This window comes from Erythrolamprus reginae, unplaced genomic scaffold, assembly GCF_031021105.1.
Source record: "Erythrolamprus reginae isolate rEryReg1 unplaced genomic scaffold, rEryReg1.hap1 scaffold_145, whole genome shotgun sequence".
Classification (NCBI taxonomy): Eukaryota; Metazoa; Chordata; class Lepidosauria; order Squamata; family Dipsadidae; genus Erythrolamprus; species Erythrolamprus reginae.
In genome coordinates this window covers 428-15,347 of record NW_027248550.1, presented here as the reverse complement: position 1 = coordinate 15,347, position 14,920 = coordinate 428, and the positions used below count along the sequence as shown (strand labels likewise).

The 14,920-nt window shown below is 45.9% G+C and overlaps 1 pseudogene; it reads right to left on the bottom strand.

Annotated features, from left to right (window-relative positions):
- Nucleotides 1–3,085: 3,085 nt before the first annotated feature.
- LOC139155931 (zinc finger protein 397 pseudogene) lies at nucleotides 3,086–14,209 on the bottom strand (annotated as a pseudogene).
- Between the last annotated feature and the right edge of the window lie 711 nt (nucleotides 14,210–14,920).

Below are 14,920 nucleotides of genomic sequence, written 5' to 3'. Positions count from 1 at the left end.
CTGTATATAAAGGAAACCTTTTTGTTTTATTGCTCCCATGTTGTGTGTTTGATTTATTACTTTGCTCTTGGGTGGCTAGAAGCCAGGCAGAACACTCAACAAGCTACATTCAAACCCAGGATTTCAGAATCCCAGCTTTTTCTGCTGTTAGTCTTTCCCATCCATATTGGAATGTCGAACTTTTCCACATATTTTTCTCATAAGCCTCCTTTTTTATACTGCCTGTGATGACAAACTGTAGAGAGATGTATTCTATGTCCTGAATTTACATCCATAGAGATATTCGTACCTATCTCTCATTCTTCTAACTCTAACATTGGATTCTCAATGTCCCCCCTCATCCTCTGACTCAGATATATTTTATTTTATTTATTTTATTTGTATGCCGCCCCTCCGTAGAACCATCTTCTAATGGACTCGCCGCCTGTGCCCAGCGACTAACCATACTTCTGTCGACTGCAGATTCTCCATAAACTGTACACAAATGTTTGTGAACGTTCCCAACAGTTTCTTTCTCTGCAGTGAGAAATTCAATGATGACACGCTGCTTGTAACGTACATCACATACAGACGCCATTTCGAAACAGTGCTGCAACTACGCTATCTTTCTGAATAAACACAAAATTTACACACACACTCCTGACAATTCAAATAATATATCTCTAAAGTTTCACATTTGTATCATTACTGTATGCTGAGAAAAAAAACGTTGTGCATTACTTTCTGGGCGACCCTCGTAAATCTGAGTGCTATTGCTATCTTCTGTTGCTGCTCTTGTTCAGATGGGGAAAATGTGATTTAAATAACAGTACCAGTGTCAGAAACAGCTCTTTAATCAGTTTTACTCAATTATTAGAAACATGTAATTATAAAAGGGAGAAAAAAAGCAAGTGACAACAGAGAAAATACCATGCAAAGCATAATGAACTAAAGGAACATCTTTTTCTAAAAGGTATTCAGAAGAAAGCTACAGAAGATGGTTGGGAAACCACCAGAACAGAACAGAAACCCACAAATGCTTTGTTTTAAATGAAACATATGTTTTAAATGCCTTCTTTGGGTTTTCCTAAATAACTTAATTAAGTACTTCCAGGGGAAAAAAAGTCACATGTGGATAAAGTAGAAGCCAGGGCTATCAGTCCCATAAACTGTGGATGTACAGAACAAATCTCTTTAAGATTTATCACATAAATGGTCCTAGAGCAATATTTCTCAAACAGTTTGTGTGTGGACTTCAATTCCTAGAATTCCCCAGATAGCACAGTTGGCCAGTTGAATTTTGGGAGTTGAAGTCCACACACTTTAAAACTATCAAAGTTGAAAAATATTGCTCTAGGAAGAGCCAAGCAAGAAAATGCAGTATTTCCTGCTTGACCTTCAAGAAGGATTATTAACCAGATTTACAGATCCTGGAAAGATTACCTGGTACTGTATCCCACATAAGCCCCTAGCCAATGTAGGACAATTAAAAGTGTTGTGGTTAGCTCTGGCCCAGCTCCTGCCCCAAGGACTGTGGATGTGGGGGAGACATCCACATGCTGCAGACCTGTTTTGCCCCCCCCTCTGGAATCTGATGACAAAGGCTCCTCTGACCAAGAAGACATGAGTGACAGGGAGGAGGAGAGTGTGGCAGACAGCTCAGAAGGAAATCAATTATCTAGCTCCTCCTTGGATTCGGAACAAGAGTTAATGATACAGCCACGCATGCGGAGAGCGATACATAGGCAACAACAACTGAGAGATTATTATGAAAGAAAATGAGGCACCTGTGGTTGGGTGGGGTCTGTGGTAATTAGTGAGGCTGCTATAAAGAGCAGCTGTGGGTTTGGCCATTGTGGAGGATTATCTGATCATTGTGTTTCATGCCTGCCTTGCTGACTTTGACCTTTCGTGTGCTGATTTTTCCCCGCTTTGAAACTAAACCAGAGCAAAGTGTGTTTCACTTTGTGAAAGAAGGACTGTGAATTGCCTCACAGCTGCAAGCTAAGTATACACAGAACTGATAAGGGACTTGTACCAATTACCAGTTTGTTTGGAGACCAGTGCTCTTTGCTATATCCAAAAGAGGGCTTAGGTTAAGTGAATTTTCATTATAAAGAACATTGTTTTGAATGTTCAAACGTGTGTATGTGTCTGAAATTTGTAGCTGTGAATTTTTGGGAGAAGTCTACCAGAGAGCCCGACAGAACAAAAAGAATATTTAGTCCAACGATTTAAGAGCGATATTCCCCACTTCCTTTGTAAGAAAAATCTGAAATCTCTTCAAGGTCTCCTTGATAGAGAAGAAATCTAACAAGGGTCAGCCTCTATGTGAGTCTCTATGCAACGACACAAGTGCTTAGACAAAAATAACTCTTTCCATGAAAATACCATATAAAAATAAGCACAATCATATTCATAATTCCATATAGAAGGAGCAAATATTAATGTACAACATTAGATTGTTTTCCCAAACAAATGTGCATGTTTTTTTTTAAACATAGTCCATAAAAGAAATTGTAGAGCAGGGAATCTCCAAACTTGCCAACTTTAAGACTTGTGATTTAAAACCCCAGCATTCCTCCAGCCAGCAAAGGCGGCTTCAGGACTTCCAATTCCCACAAATCAACTTGTGGGACTTCAACACCTAGAATTCAACTAGTGGGCTTCAGTGCCCGCAGCTGGCTGGGGGAATTCTGGGAATTGAACATCTATAAAGTTGTAAAGTTGCCAAGTTCGAAGGCCCCTGTTTTAGAGTAGGGGGTCTCCAACCTGGGCGACTTTTAAGACTTGTGGACAACTCCCAGAGTTCCTCAGCCAGCAAAGAATGGTGGAAGGTCTTAAGCATAAAACGTATCAGGAAAGACTTAATGAACTCAATCTGTATAGTGTGGAGGACAGAAGGGAAGAGGGGGGACATGATTGAAACATTTAAATATGTCAAAGGGTTAAATAAGGTCCAGGAAACTGAAAGAGTAGTAGATCCTTGGAACAAACTTCCAGCAGACGTGGTTGGTAAATCCACAGTAACTGAATTTAAACATGCCTGGGATAAAACATATATCCATCCTAAGATAAAATACAGAAAATAGTATAAAGGGCAGACTAGATGGACCATGAGGTCTTTTTCTGCTGTCAGACTTCTATGTTTCTATGAGTTGAAGTCCACAAGTCTTAAAGTCGCTCAGGTGGAGACCCCTGTTTTAGAGGGAAAAAAACAAGGAAGAAAATCAGTTGTAGGGAAGATTGACAGTTTTACAAAAAGGGCTGGATGGCACCACCAAATGCTTTATCGCCCAAACTGGATGATTCCCAAGAGTTATTGAAAATCTCAAGCTTGTTCTGGATGGCCCATTTTTCCTTTGCCACACTCTCCTGCCCTCCTGCCTCTATCCATTCGTAATTCCCAGTTCGTTGGTTGTTTCCTCCTGAGCAGGACCCTCCGGACCCTCCCCTGCCAAAATCTTTACATTTCCCCCTCCTGCGTGAATGGTGTAATGCCGGCGAAGTTCCGATTTCGACCGGAAGTTCTTCCCGCAGTCAGTACACAGGAACGGCTTGGCCCCCGTGTGAGTCCTCTGGTGGGAAATGAGGTTCGAGTTACGGTTGAAGCTTTTCCGCACTCGAGGCAGGCGTACGGTTTTTCCCCCCGTGTGGATCTTCTGGTGCCGGGTGAGGCTGGTGCTGTCGCAGAAAACTTTTCCCCGCAGTCCGAACAGATATATGGGGTGCCTCCGTATGGACCCGCTGGTGTCGGACGAGGCTCATGTTGGAGTAGTAACTCTTCCCACACTCGGCGCATTCGAAGGGCTTCACGCCGGCTGTGGGTTTTCTGGTGCGTGATGAGGTTGGAGCTCCAGCGAAAACCTTTCCCGCATTCCAAGCACATGTAAGGCATTTCCCCGGTGTGGATCCTCTGGTGGAGGGTCAGATCCGCCTTCCGGCAAAAGTTTTTCCCGCAGTCAGCACAATGGTATGGTTTTTCTCCCGTGTGGATCCGCTGGTGGATCCGAAGCTCCGATCGTTCGCAGAAGCTGACGGCGCACTCCGGACACTTGTGTGGTTTCTCCCCTTTGTGGATGATGGAATGCCGGATCAGTGCGACTTCACGCGGAAGTTCTTCCCGCAATCCAAGCAATGGTAGGCCTTCTCCCCGGCGTGGATCCTCTGGTGGATGGTGAGGCCCGAGCTCTGGCAGAAACATTTGCCGCAATCCAAACATTTGTACGGTTTTTCTCCGGTATGGATCCTCTGGTGTCTCACCAGACTGGTGCTGTAATTAAAACTCTTCCCACAATCCGGACATTTATAAGGCTTGTTCCCTGTGTGGGTCACCTGGAATTCGATGATATCTACGTTATCGTCGGCTTCTCCGGCAGCCTCGCTGTTCACCCCCCGACGGACCCTCTTCGGATCTGGGCTTTCTCCGATGGGCTCAATGCCTTCGCAAAGAACGGCCTTCCCGGTGTTCTTCTCTGGAGGACGTTCCCCTTCAGATCCCTGCCAAATTCTGGGAACCTCTTGCAGCTCGCCGTTTTGGGAATCCTTCAGCTCTGAGTTCCCCGTCACTACCTCGTTGGTGCTTTCTCCCGAGACTTCTGGCAGATCGGTGGCTTTATCAGCACTCCTCAAAGATTCACCTGGAGAAGGAATAAGAGACGAAAGGGGGAAATCTGGCATTTACATTTGGCTTCACGCTTCCAAACTATTCACCAGAACTTTAAACTCCCTTTTTGTTGTGAGTGTTCCTCGTCCACCTATAAGATATCTAGAGCAGTGTTCCCAACCTTTTTTGAGCCGCGGCACATTTTTTCATATTTTCAAAATCCTGGAAAACCTTGAGCGGCGGGTGGGGGCTAAAAAAAGTTTGGACAAAAAAAATCTCTCTTCCTCCCTTTCGCTCCCCTCCCTCTTTCTTTCTTCCTTCCTTTGTTTCTCTATCTCTCTTTCTTTCTCTCTTCCTTCCTTCCTCTCTTTCTCCCTCCTTCCCTCCCTCTATGTCTTTCTCTCTTCCCTCCTTCCCCCTCTCTTTCTTTCTCTCTTTCTCTCTCTTTCTCTCTCTCTCTCGCTTGCTATCTCTCTTTCTCTCTCTCTCTTTCCTCCTTTCTCTCTCTCTTTCTCCTTCTCTCTCTCTCTCTTGCTATCTCTTTTTCTTTCTCTCTCTCTCTTTCTCTCTCGTTACACCACGTCGGCAACAGTGGCATCGGGCAGTAGCCGAGGGGTGGCAGCAGGAGCCGGTTGACTGCGAGCAGGAGCCCTGACAGCGGCAGCTGGACGTGCTGCTTGTCCTTTGGGGCCCGGTGGGAGGGCAATGGCAGTGGGAACGGGAGGCTGCCAGCTGCAGCAGCCCTGGGCAGCTCGCCGGGGGATGGCAGCGGTTGAGAGGGAGCTTCCAAGGTGGAGGCACCGACGGTGGCGGTTGGACGTGCTGCTGGACGCCCTACCCTGCTGGCGCTGTGGGGCTGGCACCTCCAGCCCAGCCAGCGAGCCAGTGCCAGCCCTGCAGCGCCAGCATGTACGGCGTCAAGCAGCACGTCCACCACTGTCGGTGCCTCCACCCTGGAGCTCTTGCTTGCTGCCGCCATCCCCCGGCGACTGCCCGGGGCCGCTGCAGCCGGCAGCCTCCCATTCCCCGCTGCCAGTGCCCTCCCGCCGGGCTCCCAAAGGACATTTGTTGCCGCCCCCCGCCAGGAAAGCTCCAGCTGGGCACGAAGAATAAAGCTCAGCTTCCGGTCTCGGAAGCTGAGCTTCACGGCACACCTGACCACCACACACTCCATCACACCGGTTGAAAAACACTGATCTAGAGGATGAGCCAGGCCCATCTGGGTACCCTGTGCCAGTGGTGTTTCCACCTGAATCACAGAGTGAGAGTGACGGGAGAAATAGACCTGGATGAACCCGAGGAACCACCAGAGGTGGCAGATATGTCAATGAGGGATTGGTCCAAGTATCAGAGGACAAAAGGGGACATTACAGTGGATGAGCCATTCTTAGATGCTCGATTCAGGAGATTACAAAGCAGACAACAACACTTGTACGATAAAAAGAAGTAGGTTGTAGTTTTTACCTCTAGGAGTTTGCTGACTACTCCCCCCAGCAGGTATAAAAGGGGAAGGATTCTGGGTAATTCTGGACGGAGTTTCATATTGCTGTCATGGACGCTGTGTTAGATCTGGGGTTCTAGAAAATGCTCCCCGAAAATACCTGATTTCTGCTTTGCAAAAGTCATCTGCTAAAAGTTGCCTGCCTGTCAGAATGTGGTGAGCTGAACTGTATACCCTATGACTCATCTGCTTGTTTTATCTTGCTGGAATGCAATTAGCCCTGACGCTGGCACCTTTCCTGGAGGTTTATCTGATAACTTTGCAGCAGTGAAATCTATTCCGTGAATTTTCAAAGACTGAATCCTACTTGTAAATGTTACTTTTTCACATCAAGATTGCAACTCAAAGCTTAAATCGTGGGGTTTGTTTCAATCTGAAAATCCCAGGATAGACACTTTCCAGAAATCAGATGTTCACTTTTGGCTATATATTTCAATGTTGGGGAATTCTAGGCTTCTTCACCTATATCTACCGCACGAATCCCAGAGGCCAATAAGGTCCACAAAGTTGGCCTTCTCTGGGTCACGTCAACCAAGCAATGCCGTTTGGCGGGCCCCAGGGGAAGAGTCTTCTCTGTGGCGGCCCCGGCCCTCTGGAATCAACTCCCCCCAGAGATTAGAATGGCCCCCCACCCCTCCTTGTCTTTCGCAAATTACTCAAGACCCCACCTTTGTCGCCAGGCATGGGGGAGTTAGGATATTCCTTCCCCTAGGCCATTACAAGTTATGTATGGTATGTTTGTGTATATGTTTGGTTTTTATAATAAGGGTTTTCAGTTGTTTTATTAATTGGATTGTTACATGTTGTTTTTTATCGTTGTTAGCCGCCCCAAGTCTGCGGAGGGGGCGGCATACAAATCCAATAAATAAATAAAATAAAATAAATAAATATCAGGGGTGTCAAATAGATTTCATTGAGGGCTGCATCAGGATAGTTTGGGGCATAGTCAGGGTGGGCATAGCCAGCTTGACATCACTCGGGTCGGGACGCTCTGCCAGCGAAAAGAGGCTCCTGAGCTCCATTTTTGGCTGCAACAGCTTCTTGCAACCCTCTGCCAGGATTTCGTTTTCACTGGCAGAGGCCCCACGGGCCGGTCATTTGCTGTTTCCAGGTAGGCACCGCGGACTGAATCCGGCCTGTGAGCCTTGAGTTTGACACCCCCTGACTTATATCAAGAGTCTCCAAACTTGGCAACTTTAAGTCTTGTGAACTTCAACTCCCAGAATTCCCCAGTCAGCTGTGGGAGTTTGAAGGCCACAAGTTGAATTCTGGGCGTTGAATTCCACAAGTCTTTAAAGTTGCCGCGTTTGGAGAGCCCTGGCCTGTGTGATATGTTTTCTTTGGGCCCAAGATGGTGGGTTTTTCATCTGAGGAATGCTTCAGCCAATTTTATGATGGAACCTTGCAAGGACTAAAAAGAAAAAAAGTCTTTTTCCAAGAAATAAACTGGTAAATAAGCCTAAACAGGGATCTGAGCCCATATTTGAGCACCTTTATAGAGGAGGTGAAACAATGTTTTCCGCCCCTCTCCCCCCAATGGAAATAGATATGTTCACCCAGGACAACATGAGAAGGCCAACTATTATTTAATAACTCACATATTAACTGTGGCACGATTGGTTTTTTCCTCAAAATTGCCCAGGTTCGCCTGGTGCACCAGTTGCGGCCCTATTTGGACAGGGAGTCATTGCTCACCTCGAGGCTTGATTACTGCAGCGCTCTCTACATGGGGCTACCTTTGAAAGTGTTCGGAAACTCCAGATCGTGCAGAACGCGGCCGCGAGAGCCCATCGTGGGCTTCCCAGATTCGCCCACATATCTGCAACACTCCGTTGCCTGCATTGGCTGCCGATCAGTTTCCGGTCACAATTCAAAGTGTTGGTTATGACCTTTAAAGCCCTACATGGCATTGGACCAGAGCACCTCTGGAACCGCCTGCTACCGGACGAATCCCAGCAACCGATAAGGTCCCACAGAGTTGGCCTTCTCCGGGGTCCCGTTGACTAAACAATGTCATCTGGCGAGCCCAGGGGGAACAGCCTTCTCTGTGGCAGCCCCGGCCCCTCTGGAATCAACTCCCTCCGGAGATTAGAACTGCTCCCACCCTCGTCTTCCGTAAAATACTCAAGACCCACCAATACCGCCAGGCATGGGGGAGTTGAAACATCTTTCCCCCAGGCTCTTATAATTTATGTTTGGTATGTATGTGTTGACTGGTTTTAATATGATAGGGTTTTAGTTATTTCTTTTAATATTAGATTTGTGCCACTATAATATTGTTTTTATCATTGTTGTGAGTCGCCCCAAGTCTTCGGAGAGGGGCGGCATACAAATCTAATAAATTATTTTTTAAAAAATTATTATTATTATTATTAAAATTGGAAAAAGAAACCAACTGACAACGTGATAATTTGGAAAATATTAGCATGTGAAAAATGGAGCAAACTTACACTAGAGTAACAGAACGAACAGAAAAAAGAATACTATACCGTTTGGGGTAAATTCTATAATTGGATTGATGGAAAGAAGAGAATAGGGATAATTGTAAAAAAAATAACCTGGAGAAAACTAAAGAAACAGAAATGTAATTGTAAATATGTCCTTAAGTTTGATGTCTTTGTTGCACTATGCTTCTTTTTTTGTTCCTAAAACCGAATAAAAACTACTTTTTAAAAAAAAAGAATAGATATGTTCACCCTATCAACCTACCAGGTCCCTTCCAACTCTAATAAATAAAATAAAATTAAATCAATCAAATCAATCAAATCAAATCCACCCAGTTTGCCATTGAAAAAGATGAAACTTCCCATCAAATAAATTACCATGGATGGTGGAAAGTCCGTTGTCATCTCTCTGTTGACAATCCGAGGACTCCTGCTCAGACCCCAGAAAAATCCAGGGCTGGCTCTTTCCCAGACACCTGAAACAGAACAGAAAGTGCTAAGACCATAGAAGCAGAGAGACCTTGTCGGGTGGGGAGCCCCCTCCTCCACCATCACAGAGCCTGCAATAAGCAGATTTGATCCAACTATTTTCCAAAGCATCAAAAGGCAAGACAGAAAAAAATGGATGGAAACTAACCAAGTTGAGAAGCAACCTAGAACTAGGGAGAAATTTCCTAAGGGTGAGAGTTAATTTCAGTCCCCAAACAAATTGTTGTAAGTTGAGGACCGTGTGTATTCACATCCCTTTTTTCCAAAATCCAAAGAGCAGACCTTTCACTATCTCAGTGCTGGTGAACTTATGGTACGTGTGCCACAAGGCGTTGCCCTGTGTCAGCCAACTGATTTTCAGCCATGGGGAAGGCCATTTTGCCCTACAGCCCCGGAGTGCGAAAAAACAGCACAATGGATAAACCGGAAGTTTGGAAAAACGGACTTCCGGTTTGCCTGTTGTGTTCTTTTTTGCACTCCGGGGCTTCAGGAGGCTTCCCAGAGAGAATAAAAAGAAACATAGAAATATAGAAGATTGACGGCAGAAAAAGACCTCATGGTCCATCTAGTCTGCACTTATACTATTTCCTGTATTTTTATTTTAGGATGGATCTATGTTTATCCCAGCATGTTTAAATACAATTACTGTAGATTGACCAACCACGTCTGCTGGAAGTTTGTTCCAAGGATCTACTACTCTTTCAGTAAAAAAGTTTGTTTGTTATACCTCTAGCTATGCAGCCAAGCATTCTACTTGCTTTTCCTACTGCCCCGGCCACACTGCTCACCCATTTTGAGACTGTCAGAAATCACTACCCCTAAATCCTTCTCTTCTGAGGTTTTTGCTAATACAGAACTGCCAATGCAATCAGGGCCGCCATCAGGAATTTTGGGGCCCCATACAGCCTAAGTGTCTGCCCCCCCCCCCCCGCCATTTTAAAAACTACTTTTTAAAGTTTTTAAGAAGATGTTAGATAATCATCTGAAAATAGCTGTAAATAAAACCCGATGTTCCCAGAATTAACTTTATTCATAAGATTATGATAGCAACAACTTGACCTTAGTTTTACTGGAACTATAGAATAATCATATAATAACGCTGATGTTACAGGCCGTATAACTATATAAAGAAGGAACTGTGAGGATAACAGTTCAAAAGGGACGGGGGTGGTGTTTGTTATGGTGTGTTGTTTTGTTGCTTGTCCTTATAAAATGCAAATACAAAATTTAAACAAACAAATAAGTATATTGTAAAATGATAGATTATGTACTATCTTATTTTTTTAATGTTTACATAATAACTACTTTTTTTAAAAAAATCATCTGTCTGAAGTAGTGTAGGATTCCTGTCTAAGCAGGGGGTTGGACTAGAAGACCTCCAAGGGTGCCTTCCCACTGTTATTCTATTCTAATTATCCAGGGGGTTGTGTAGTTATCAGTGGTATTAAAATAGGAGCTGTTAAAAAAAAAACCAAATACAATTTCATATTGCTTCACATCTCAATATCCTTTTCGATCTAGTTTTTACGCCCATCGGTGAACGCAGGTCTGAACAAGCCCGTGGTATCCAAGTTAATTTCAAAGTACACTGCTCAAAAAAAAGTGAAGGGAACACTTAAACAACACAATATAAACTCCCAAGTTGTCAATCAGCGTTGCTTCCTAAGTGGACAGTTTGATTTCACAGAAGTTTGATTTACTTGGAGCTATACTGTGTTGTTTGTTTCCTTTATTTTTTTGAACAGTGTAGATCAGGGGGTCCCCAAACTTTTTACACAGGGGGCCAGTTCACCTGTCCCTCAGACTGTTGAGGGCCGGACTATTAAAAAAAACGTGTGAACAAATCCCTATGCACACTGCACATACCTTATTTAAAGTAAAAACAAAATGGGAACAAATACAATATTTAATATTTATTCTTCCTCTTTCTCTCTCTCTCCCTTTCTCTCTGTCCTTCTGTCTTTCTAATTCTCTCTCTCTTTCTCTCTGTCCTCTTTCTCTTTCTTTCTTTCTCTCTCTTCTCTCTTTCTCTCACTCACTCTCTTTCTATCTCTCCCTCTTTCTCTCTCCCTCTCTGTCTCCTCCTTTCTCTCTCTCTCTCCCTTTCTATCTCTCTTCTTCCTTTCTCTCTCCCTCTCTATCTTTCCCTCTTTCTCTCCCCCTCTCTCTTTCTCTCTCTGTCTTCTCTTTCTCTCACTCACTCTTTCTATCTCTCCCTCTTTCTCTCTACCTTTCTTTCTTTCTCTCTCTCTCCCTTTCTCTGTCCCTCTCTTTCTTTCTCTCTGTTCTTCTCTTTCTTTCTCTCTGTCCCTCTTTCTTTCTCTGTCCCTCTTTCTTTCTCTCTGCCCCTCTCTTTCTCTCTCTCTCTTATCTCTCCTTCTCTCACTCACTCTCTTTGTATCTCTCTCTTTCTCTCTCTCCTTCTCTATCTCTCCCTCTTTCTCTCTCCCCCTTTCTATCTCTCCTCTTCCTTTCTCTCTCTTTCTCTCTCCCTTATTTTTTTTTCTCTCTCTCTTTCTCTCTCATGCACCACACCAGCAGCAGAGAAAGAGAGAGTAGAGATCGGGCGCGTTACCAGGTGGTGGAGGCGGTGTGGGGCCATGTGTGTGTGTGTGAAGATGGGGAAGGGGGGGGAGTTTTGAGGAAAAGATGGAAACCCCTCGCCCCAAAGAGGGAGCGAGAGAAACGCGCTGCAAGCGAGCGAGACAAATGGGTGGAGGCCAAGGTGAAGCCGGATGACAAGCAAAGCAGTTCCGCCTCCTTCGCAGAGGGGCGCGAAGAAGGTTGGCGCAGCCCAACGTCAGACGGCGGAAAAGTTTGCTGAAGTCCGCTGGCAGCCCGTCTTCGTGGGCGGGCGGGCGGTGCGGGCGGAGGGGCGAAGTGTTCAGCGAGCTCTTCGTCGCCCGTCGCTCTCTCCTCTTTCTCTCTCATACACCACGCCAGCAACAGAGAGAGAAAGAGAGAGAGCGGAAGGCGGCTTGCCGGTCCACGCCCGCCCTGGATAAGCGGTCCCGCATGGCCCCAGCGCCGGACTCCGCCATTGATCTCCGCCCCCGTTCGGCTCTGCAGCTGAGAAGCAGCAGCCACGTCCACCCCTTCGCCCTCGCCCCCGCGTCCCCAGCACCCAGCATCTGGCCCCCACACCGCCTCCACCACCCCAGTAACGCGCCCCGATCTCTACCTCTCTCTTTCTCTCTCTGCTGCTGGTAAAGGCAGGCAGCCGGCAAAAGAGGGAGGGGTGCAGACTGGGCATGTGCAAGGAGCCTCTGACTGCGGGGCCCCCAATTTGCCCGGGCCCGGTACGGCGCTCCCAGTAGTACCCGTCTATCGGCGGCCCTGAATGCAATACTCAGATTGAGGATTCCTTTTCCCCCAAGTGCATTATTTCACATTTGGAAACATTAAACTGCAGTTTCCATTGCTTTGACCATTTATCTAGTAAAGCTAAATCATTTACCATATTACAGACCCCTCCAGGAATATCAACCCTATTGCACACTTTAGAGTCATCGGCAAATAGGCAAAACCTTCCCTACCAAACCTTCCCCTATGTCACTCACAAACATATTTTCTGTATTTTATCTTAGGATGGATATATGTTTATCCCAGGCATGTTTAAATTCAGTTACTGTACTGTGGATTTATCAATCACGTCTGCTGGAAGTTTGTTCCATGGATCTACTACTCTTTCAGTAAAATAATATTTTCTCATGTTGCTTTTGATCTTTCCCCCAACTAGCTTCAGATTGTGTCCCCTTGTTCTTGTATTCACTTTCCTATTAAAAACACTTCCGTCCTGAACCTTATTTAACCCTTTGACATATTTAAATGTTTCGATCATGTCCCCCCCTTTTCCTTCTGTCCTCCAGACTATACAGATTGAGTTCATTAAGTCTTTCCTGATACGTTTTATGCTTAAGACCTTCCACCATTCTTGTAGCCCGTCTTTGGACCCGTTCAATTTTATCAATATCTTTTTGTAGGTGAGGTCCTCCAGAACTGAACACAGTATTATTCCAAATGTGGTCTCACCAGCGCTCTATATAGCGGGATCACAATCTCCCTCTTCCTGCTTGTTATACCTCTAGCTATGCAGCTAAGCATCCTACTTGGAGGAGCGAATTGTTTGCAGGAGACCATTAGTTAATTCCTGCATTCTTGCCAAGTATCTGCGGTATCTGAAAGATAGCGTCCTGGCCGCTCTCCAAGCCTGATCAAGGTCAGTAATTGTGAACTACTTTGGGGAGAGGGAAGACTTTGCTGGAGAGGAATTCACTGTGGGACCAGGACTCGGCTTCGGGCTGCATGTAGCCCTTCTCACCTGCTCATCCAACGTCTCCGGTCCCCGTTCCTTCTGCCGGAAGCTCTCGGCCAGAGCCACTGCCTGGGCACAGGTTTGGGGGCAACCCTCCACCACCCACCTCTGGAGTTCGGGGGGCAGGATGGCCAGGAACTGCTCCAAGATCAGCAGCTCCAGGATCTGCTCCTTGGTGTGCCGCTCCGGCTTCAGGCAACGGCAGCAGAGGAACCAGAGGCGGCTGCAGGCCTCGCGGGGACCTGCGGCCTCCCGGTAGCCGAATTGGCGGAAGTGCTGGCGCTGAATCTCCGAAAACGACAGTGTCCGCCTCCGGAAGCTCTTCTTTCGGCGCGCTCGGAGGGTTTCGGGTTCCGGGTGGGCCGCTTGGGATTCCCCACCGAAATCGGGCTGGGTTTGTGTCTCCCTTTCCTCCGTGCACTGGGCGCCTTCGGCCTTCACCTTGGCAGAGCCTGGAAGTATCACGGGAGCCTTGTGGAGAGAGGAGCTCAGTTCTTGTAAGCTTGAGCAGCCGAGTCCGGGAGCCTCCACTGCCTTAAGGAGGTATTTCCACCGGCTCTCCTCAGAGATGGGAACGCCAGGTCTTTACATAAGTCTCTTGGGGAGCTTGTTAGAAAAGCCCGGGTCCTTCCAGAACGTTCCCTCCCCTTCGTTTCTGCAATGGCAACTGTAGTCTCCACCTCCTCCTCCTCCCATCCCGCCATCTCCTCCACAGCTGGCACTTCTTCTTGCTCCTCCACTTCTTCATCCAAAGTCACCTCTGGCTTTGGCCTGGCCTGGATTGCGGGGCCCAAATCCAATAGGACTCCCCTCTTCCATCGCCATGGCCTGCACAAAGTCAATGGCCAACCATCAGCCTTACCTTCACAGTTTGCCTTTCGGGGTTACAGGAAATTTGCAAGGTGACAAGCAATGAGAGGAAAGGGCACGGCCCCGATGCCAAGAGCCTCCTTTCTGAAAAGAGGGAAGAGGGAGGGAGAAATAGAAGTTAGAAAGAGAAGGAAATGACGGAATAGGATAGAATTTTATTGGCTAAGGGTGATTAGACACAGAAGGAATTTGTTTTGGGTGTATGTATGTATGTATGTATGTATGTATGTATGTATTTATGTTATGTATGAGAGGCAAAAAAGGAGCTGTGATGTTCCTTCAATACACCAGGGTGATTCGACACAAAAATATGTAACCCTTCCCTGGTGCAGAGCTTGAAGGGATTGGATACTGTAGCCTAGAGGTTAATTCTCTGCCTTACAAGGCAAAGGTTGCAGGTTCAAGTACCAGTGAGGGTATGGCTAGCTGATGAGGCCAAAATAAGGCTGAAATAGATCTATCCTAGTCTCACTTAATTTTCAAATTCAGCAAAAAAACATGTGATACACACACATATATAAAGAAAGATATACCTGTATTATATATATATTATATATATATAGTATATATATTATATATATATTTCTTTCTATTTAGTGTCGAATTTCTTTATAATATATATATATATATATATATATATATGTGTGTGAGTGTGTGAGTGTCTGTGTGTGTGTGTGTGGGTATACATGTTTTTGCTGAATATTTAAATTAAGGGA